Raw genomic sequence first — 7,104 nt, 5'->3', positions numbered from 1 at the left:
CCATTAAAGGTTAGCACTTTGCACGCAAATAATGTGTCTGTAGACTAGTCCTAGTCACTGTGGGCGTCCCCACCAAGCAAACATGTGGACAAAACATAGAACAAATTTCTTGGTCGACCAAGGTCAACAACCCTCTTGGTCATAATTAAGGGACTTGGCCATCAGTCAAAGCGCCTTAATTATGGCCAACTCTCTCCAACCAAAGTTGGCGCACCTTGGTTAACGAAGTTAACCCTCTTGGCGTAAGCCAAGTCTCGTTGACTGAAGACAACACTCTCTGACCGAAGTCAACGCCTTCGTTCTTTGGCTAACTATGGTTGACCATCTTGGCCGAAACCAAATCTCCCTAACCGGGGTTAAGCTTACTTAACTGAGGTTAAGTATCTTTGACCGAAGTCAAGACTTTGACCAAATGAAAATAACTCTTTGAACATAATTAAATAAATAAAGAACTCATTAATTATGATCAATAAATGGTCAATTGGGACTTTGACTTTGCAATATTTACAGCTTGGTGACATCTCCTCGGCTTCTATTCAATTCACCTCAATTGAAAAGCTTCCTTGTAAACATCTAAAAGCGGTGGATGATCAGACAACATGTCTTCATCCATCCACTTGGCATCCAATGCCGAGTAATTTTTGAACTTTACGAGGTATCTGTAAAATTCCTTGCCCTAAGGCCTTTGCATACAGTATGGTACACAATCTGCTCTAGCTGGTGGATCCTCTGTTACCAACTTTGTAGGCTCTGCTCCTTGAAACTTCTTTAGAAGACTCACATGAAAGGCATTGTGAATCCTTCAATGCTCTGGCAGTGCCAACCTGTATGCAACCTCATTAATATCTTCTGTAACCCTAAAAGGGCCAGATCCAACTGTCTCCTATGCTTATCTGCAGCTCTCTTATGCTTTTCTTGAGGCCTTTCAATTACTGTCCGTGTCTGGAAGTCTCTAACAAATTGATCAGCTGCAAATATTTCATCTTTGGTCCTCAGGATATGTGGCAGAATCACTTTCCCATGACCTCAAAGGGGGCTTTCCCTGTGGAGCTGTGAATTGTATTATTGTAAAGCAAACTCCACCAATGGTAGGTACTTTTCCCAGTCTAAACCTTGGTCGCCCACGTAGCATTTCAGTATATCCAACACTGTAGATTTTCCTACCTCACTTTGACCATCTGTCTAGGAATGGAAGGAAGAAGAAAAATTCAGATTCGTCCCCATATTATCAAATAAAGTTACAAGGACAGGTATCCCTCTACAGGTTATAGCCTTGCGGGATGCACATGAGGATACCCTTGTCTTTCAGGTTCATGCAGGAGGCAGACTCCACAGATTTTCAAAGGACATTCTCTGGGAGGCTCCCTTTTAGCCTGTCAGGATTGCAGGATACATGGAGATGGGTAGAGACTCACAGTGGTATCTTGATCCAGACCCCGTTCTCCTGGCTCTTGGATCTTGGAGGCTTTGGCTGTATGGAGGTTCCCCTATTAGATCCTTGTAGTGGGATCCAAGCGAATGGGAGTGGATAGATGCAAGGCACCGAGAGAAGAGCATCCCCTTCTTTCGTTACACAGTCAGAAATTCCAGGAGATTCCAGCTCAGTTGTAGAGGTTGGAGGCCCTCTAGAGCTCTCATTGGGATACTTCTCAAATTTTTGCAGAGATGCAGAAAAACTTTTGGAGGAGATTTTGGAAATCCCTCAGGAATAGGAAAATCACGTTATTCATCTTGCTTACTATTCATGGAGAGATTCTAGTGAACCTGTGGAGATCCACGTTCGGGGCTGACCTTACGTGTCCTCGATGCCACTCAGCGGATGAGTCAGTGCACCACTGCCTTTGGGAGTGCACTCAGGCGAGGACGATTTGGAAGGGTGTTGCTAGGATACTTTGAATTTTTCATAGAGCATCCTTCTTCATGACCTGGGGATTAGTTGCTTGGTTGTCACTCACCGGTCCACATGCTTTCTTCGAGGGACATGACATGGACACAGCTTTCTTTGTTCGACGACACCTTGTGGAGTCATGCTCCCTCCGGGATGTTCTATTTACTCCATTCAGAGCTCCCCACGCTTCTGTAGACACATCTTGGGAGATTCTTGCTAGTATTACAGCATGGCATATTTGGAGAGCCAGATGTACGGAGGCTTTGGAGGACTCCCAGGTTCACCCTTCTCAGACTATGGCCAGTATTTGGGCAAATACTATACACACTTTAATGGCCATTTGGGCGAACATACAGGGAACCTCCAAGACTGCTACTGCTAGGAGGGTTGCTTTTCTCAGAGTCTAGAAGGGTTCTCCTTTCTTCTCTGACTCTCCTTCAGGGATGAGGTGGCATTTTCAGCCGCCACCTGGGATTTTTGTTTGCTCATTCTGAGCTGTTTTTTTCTCATGCTTGACATGATGTACTCCCGCACTTGAGCTTGCTCTGCGGTTTTTATTCATACTTAACGAAGTACTTTTCTTGGAAAAAAAAGTTAACCCTCTTGGCGTAAGCCAAGTCTCGTTGACTGAAGTCAACACTCTCTATCCGAAGTCAGTGCCTTGGTTCTTTGGCTAATCGTGGTTAACCATCTTGGCCGAAACCAAATCTCCCTAACAAGGGTTAAGCTTACTTAACCGAGATTAAGTATCTTTGACCGAAGTCAAGACTTTGACCAAATGAAAATAACTCTTTGAACATAATTAAAGAACTCATTGATTATGATCAATAAATGGTCAACTGGAGCTTTGACTTTGGAATATTTACAGCTTGGTGGTTCCCTAGGAGAGTATATATATGAGCTGAGGCTCATTCACAAGGATCCCTTGGGATGGACTCCTTGGGATACTGGGACCTTGAGCACGCCTTTGCCTGGTCTAGCCCAACACCTGGACGAGTGGACTCCCGTGATATGGGACACCGGGGCTGAGGCCATGGACACAGTGTGTTGCTTGGGTAACCTCAGGCCCGGGGGTCCTTTACACCCTATCTACAGCTTCCTAATGCGGCCTTCCTCAATGTGATCTTCCTAATCTGTGGTTGTTACACACCCAGGCTTGTGTCTAGCTAACCCTCGCCTTACAAGTACGGCACTGGATGCATTGAAAGAGGAAAAGGCCACACTTGAGAGCAGGGAAGGCCATAGTAAAATGCCCTGGTGGTAGATTTACACACTAGATAGTCTACCAGACTAGATAATGGAGAGAACAATTGAGGTTCCCCCCTCTACAGATTAAGGCATTTCTGCCCATGAGACTCGTGTGAAGCAACTGACACTCCAAAAGGAGCATGCAGCAGAGAAAGAGTGCAAGGCTGAGCTAGGAGCAGACAACTAGCAAGTGTTAGGATCTCTTTGGTGGCCCCTAACAATGGGAATATATTTTACTGATGTCTATTTTCTCAGACTATGTCTCTCATGTAATTGAGATAGAGGATCATGTGATGCTATGCCCTCTGGCCTACTCCCGGCTTACTTGCACATTTGACAGCAGTTCCCACAGCTTCTTGAGGAAGGATCTACTGGAGTCAACAAGACGGCTCTTGGCAACCTCGGTTCAGATCACCGACGCAACTTGCTTACTTAAGCAGATCCAACCCACTCTGGAGTGTGTCCAGCTTAGACCCACAGTTCTAACCAGCATTTCACCTGGCCTGCATGTTTGACCCTATCAAGGGTTCCAACTGTTGCCTGATTGGGGGTCTATGCTCCATGTTCAGCTTTGGCCCATAGTCATTCTCGGACACTAATATGACTCTCTCTGTGTCCTTTTCAGATCACAATTGAGACCACTCATATCGATGGTTCGGAGAGAGGAGCATGCACGACACATGTGGATACGAGTTCAGCTCCCAGATGATCGGCCTATCTTCATTGCAGTCTGCTACTTTCCTCCAGACACGTCATCCTATGCACGAGAGATCACTACAAATGGACACAGTCCATATGAGACAATCCATGATGACATCACCGAGTTTTCCAGACAAGGAGACACTCTCCTGCTGGGGGACTTCAATGCATGGACATGAAATAGACAGGTGGGCCTACTTGACTTCTCAGATGATGACAGAGACCCACACATAGTCCCGGAACTAGATGCAGCTAAGCTTGGGATAGTAAGGCATTCCGCAAATACCCCACAGGTGACAGGGTATGGACAACACCTGCTTGAACTGGAGGCAAGAACTGGGGTCAATCCACGACCTGATCATCTTTAATGGCCTTCACAGATGGCCATCTTCTGGGAGACTCACTTGCTTCGCACATGGTGGTGGATCTAGTACAGTGGACTATCTACTAGGCCCACTAGACTTTGTCTCACGGATACACGACTTCGCCATACCCCCCCCCCACTCGGAGCTGATCACTCATACTTGACCTTCCATATCGCCACCACCACGCCAATCACAGGGAGAGCTCCCCCCACGCCCCCACGCACTCAAATCCACTTTGACTGTGCTCTCGACCCAGTATACATGAGCCATCTAGCCAGGGAGCTCCCAGCTATACTTGGAGATGACATAGACCTCACCAGCGCCTTCGACACCCTTGTCTCAGTGGTACAAGACGCTGCTATCAGATCTTTTCCCACGACCCGATCCAGGCGGGCCAGAGATGGGAAGATGCCTCAGAACCCTTGGTTCGACGACGAGAGCAAAGAGGTGAGAGCCCACTTCACACAGCAGCAAACTTTGAGTCATCTCTAAAGCACAGAGGATCTATCGACGACTGACACGCCGTAAGAGACGGTCTTTCCTTACACATAGGTTGGATGAGATTGTCAGATCATTCCGAGGAGGAGACCCGACCACTAGATGGGGATTTCTATCAGAGGGGAAGCCAGATATCCCCATTTCTGACCTAGATGTGTGGCACACATATGCATGCTCCCTCTATGATGCCCAGATGCAGACACCGCCGGATATGTCCACGCCTAGGCCCACCACCTGTCATCTGTTCACCACACAAAATGTACGGGCTGCACTTCGCCGTCTACACAATCGGAGAGCGCAGGACCACGAGGGCCTCCGGACTGAGCACTTTGCACATGGACGGGAGGTCCTAGCCCCGATCCTAGCATAGATGTTCAACCGGGCTGTTTGTCACAGATTTCCACCTTCTAGTACCACCACTATTGTACCGATACACAAAGCTAGGAAACCTATGGAGACGGGGAAGTATCGGACCCTTATGATTGGCCACACTCTGGCCAAGATTTATGGATCAGTTCTAGAGAGGGAACTCAACAGTCATACAGAGGCTCGGGGGCAACGGGCACTAAGACAGCACTCTACCCTAGATCACATCTTCACTTTGAGGGCTATCATTGAGGAGGCGAGGTCTACACACCAAAAAGTCTACACATGCTTTGTAGACTTTCGGAAGGCTTTTGACACAGTCCCACGATCCCGCATGATCAAGAGGTTACAGGAGCTGCAAATTCCAGAGACTCTGATATGGGGGGTGATGAGCCTATATGAGTCAGTCAGAGGCCGAGTTCATGTCCCAAGAGGCCTATTGGACTAGGTCGAGAGTACGATTGGAGTGACGCAAGGATGCCCCCTCTCACCAACTCTCTTCGGGCTGTACATTGATGAGATCACCTCTTTCATAGACTGCCTAGGGGACGAAGGATCACCACCCGATCTCATGATACAGATATTACTATACGCTGATGACATAGTCCTCACCTCATCCTCAGCGGAGGGGCTGCAGAGACACTTGGAGGTCCTAGAGGTGTTCTGTAGAGAGAGAGACCTGACAGTCAACCTTGAGAAGACCAAGGTTATGGTCTTCAACACCTCACATGCAATAATCCGACAACTGACCCCTTTTCACTATGACACATGCAGCCCAAGCACGACTCACACGGGGACGGGATGCTCTAGCATGATTGGAGAGACAATGTTTCCAAGCACACTTCCAGGATCCACCGACGAAGTGCTGGCTTTTCGATATGCTAGTGCGACCGACTGCCATGTATGCAGCACCTTTCTGGGGATGTGATCTACCGATAGCAATGTGGAAGACATTTGAGCGATTACAGGTGACCATGGGATCTAGGATGATTCGGAGCAAGCCCTCTGTCCCACATGAGATAGTACACGCAGAGTTCGCCATGACACCACATCAGATTGATGCCATCTTTCAGACAGTGAGTTTCATCCATAGAGTTTGGGACTTACCCCATTGGAGACTACCGAGGTTGGCTCTGGAATCATCCAAACGACTAGCTGAGCGTGGGGCAGACACATGGTATGCACGTATATCCACATGGTTTGCCAGACACAAGATTCACATGGACATGCTCCCCTCCTTTCAGTATAGTTTGGATGCACCCCCTCAGTCGATCCCACGAGACAAGATTAACCGTATCATACGGTTAGATCTTCTCCAGCTCCACACGTCTCGAGCTTGGGGGGGGATCGGGAGCTCCCCACCAAGACACAATTCTACCGTGACAATTTCCTGAATGTCTCAGAGGAGGGATTCATCGTCAAACCCCTATATCTCGAGGGCAGAAGAGTCTCACATGCGCTGAGGATCGCCATTGGGCAGCTGCGGGTTTCATCCCATCAGCTGAGGATTGAGACAGGGAGAGCAACACGTATACCTAGAGAGCAGCGGACCTACACACTGGGAGTGGTTGAGGCAGAGGAACACTTTCTTTGCACCTGCCCAGCCTACTACGAGATCCAGGGACGATACCACTGCCTCTATCAGAATGGGAGTGGCTTCGGCCCACTATCACGCTTGATCCATTTCCATGACCAGGTCTGCATTGGGCTCTACCTGCTTGAGATGCGCCGACACAAGGAGACCTTGCTACAACAGATCAGAGAGCAGCAGGAGGCGATCACACCACAGGATGCAGAGGCCGACCACAGGCAGCGGCACGTCACAGATTTTTATGCATTCGAGTCAGCTCCAGGACATAGTGGGGTAGAGGAGGAGCTAGCTGCTATGCGGGCAGTCTAGATTACTGAGAGAGGGCTGCAAAGGCCACCCACGACACGGAGACCGCCCAGAGCACACTCGATTGAGGTTCGGCCTATCACCACTTTCCTCATAGGGGACAGCCTGAGACGAGGGGTCACACTGAACATAGATCAGCGGGT

Source organism: Dipteris shenzhenensis, chromosome 7 (assembly GCF_047967505.1).
Source record: "Dipteris shenzhenensis isolate YYH24624 ecotype China chromosome 7, Dip_SZ_1.0, whole genome shotgun sequence".
In the NCBI taxonomy this organism is placed as follows: Eukaryota; Viridiplantae; Streptophyta; class Polypodiopsida; order Gleicheniales; family Dipteridaceae; genus Dipteris; species Dipteris shenzhenensis.
The sequence above is the reverse complement of the archived record's forward strand: the minus strand, read 5'-3'. Positions refer to the sequence as shown.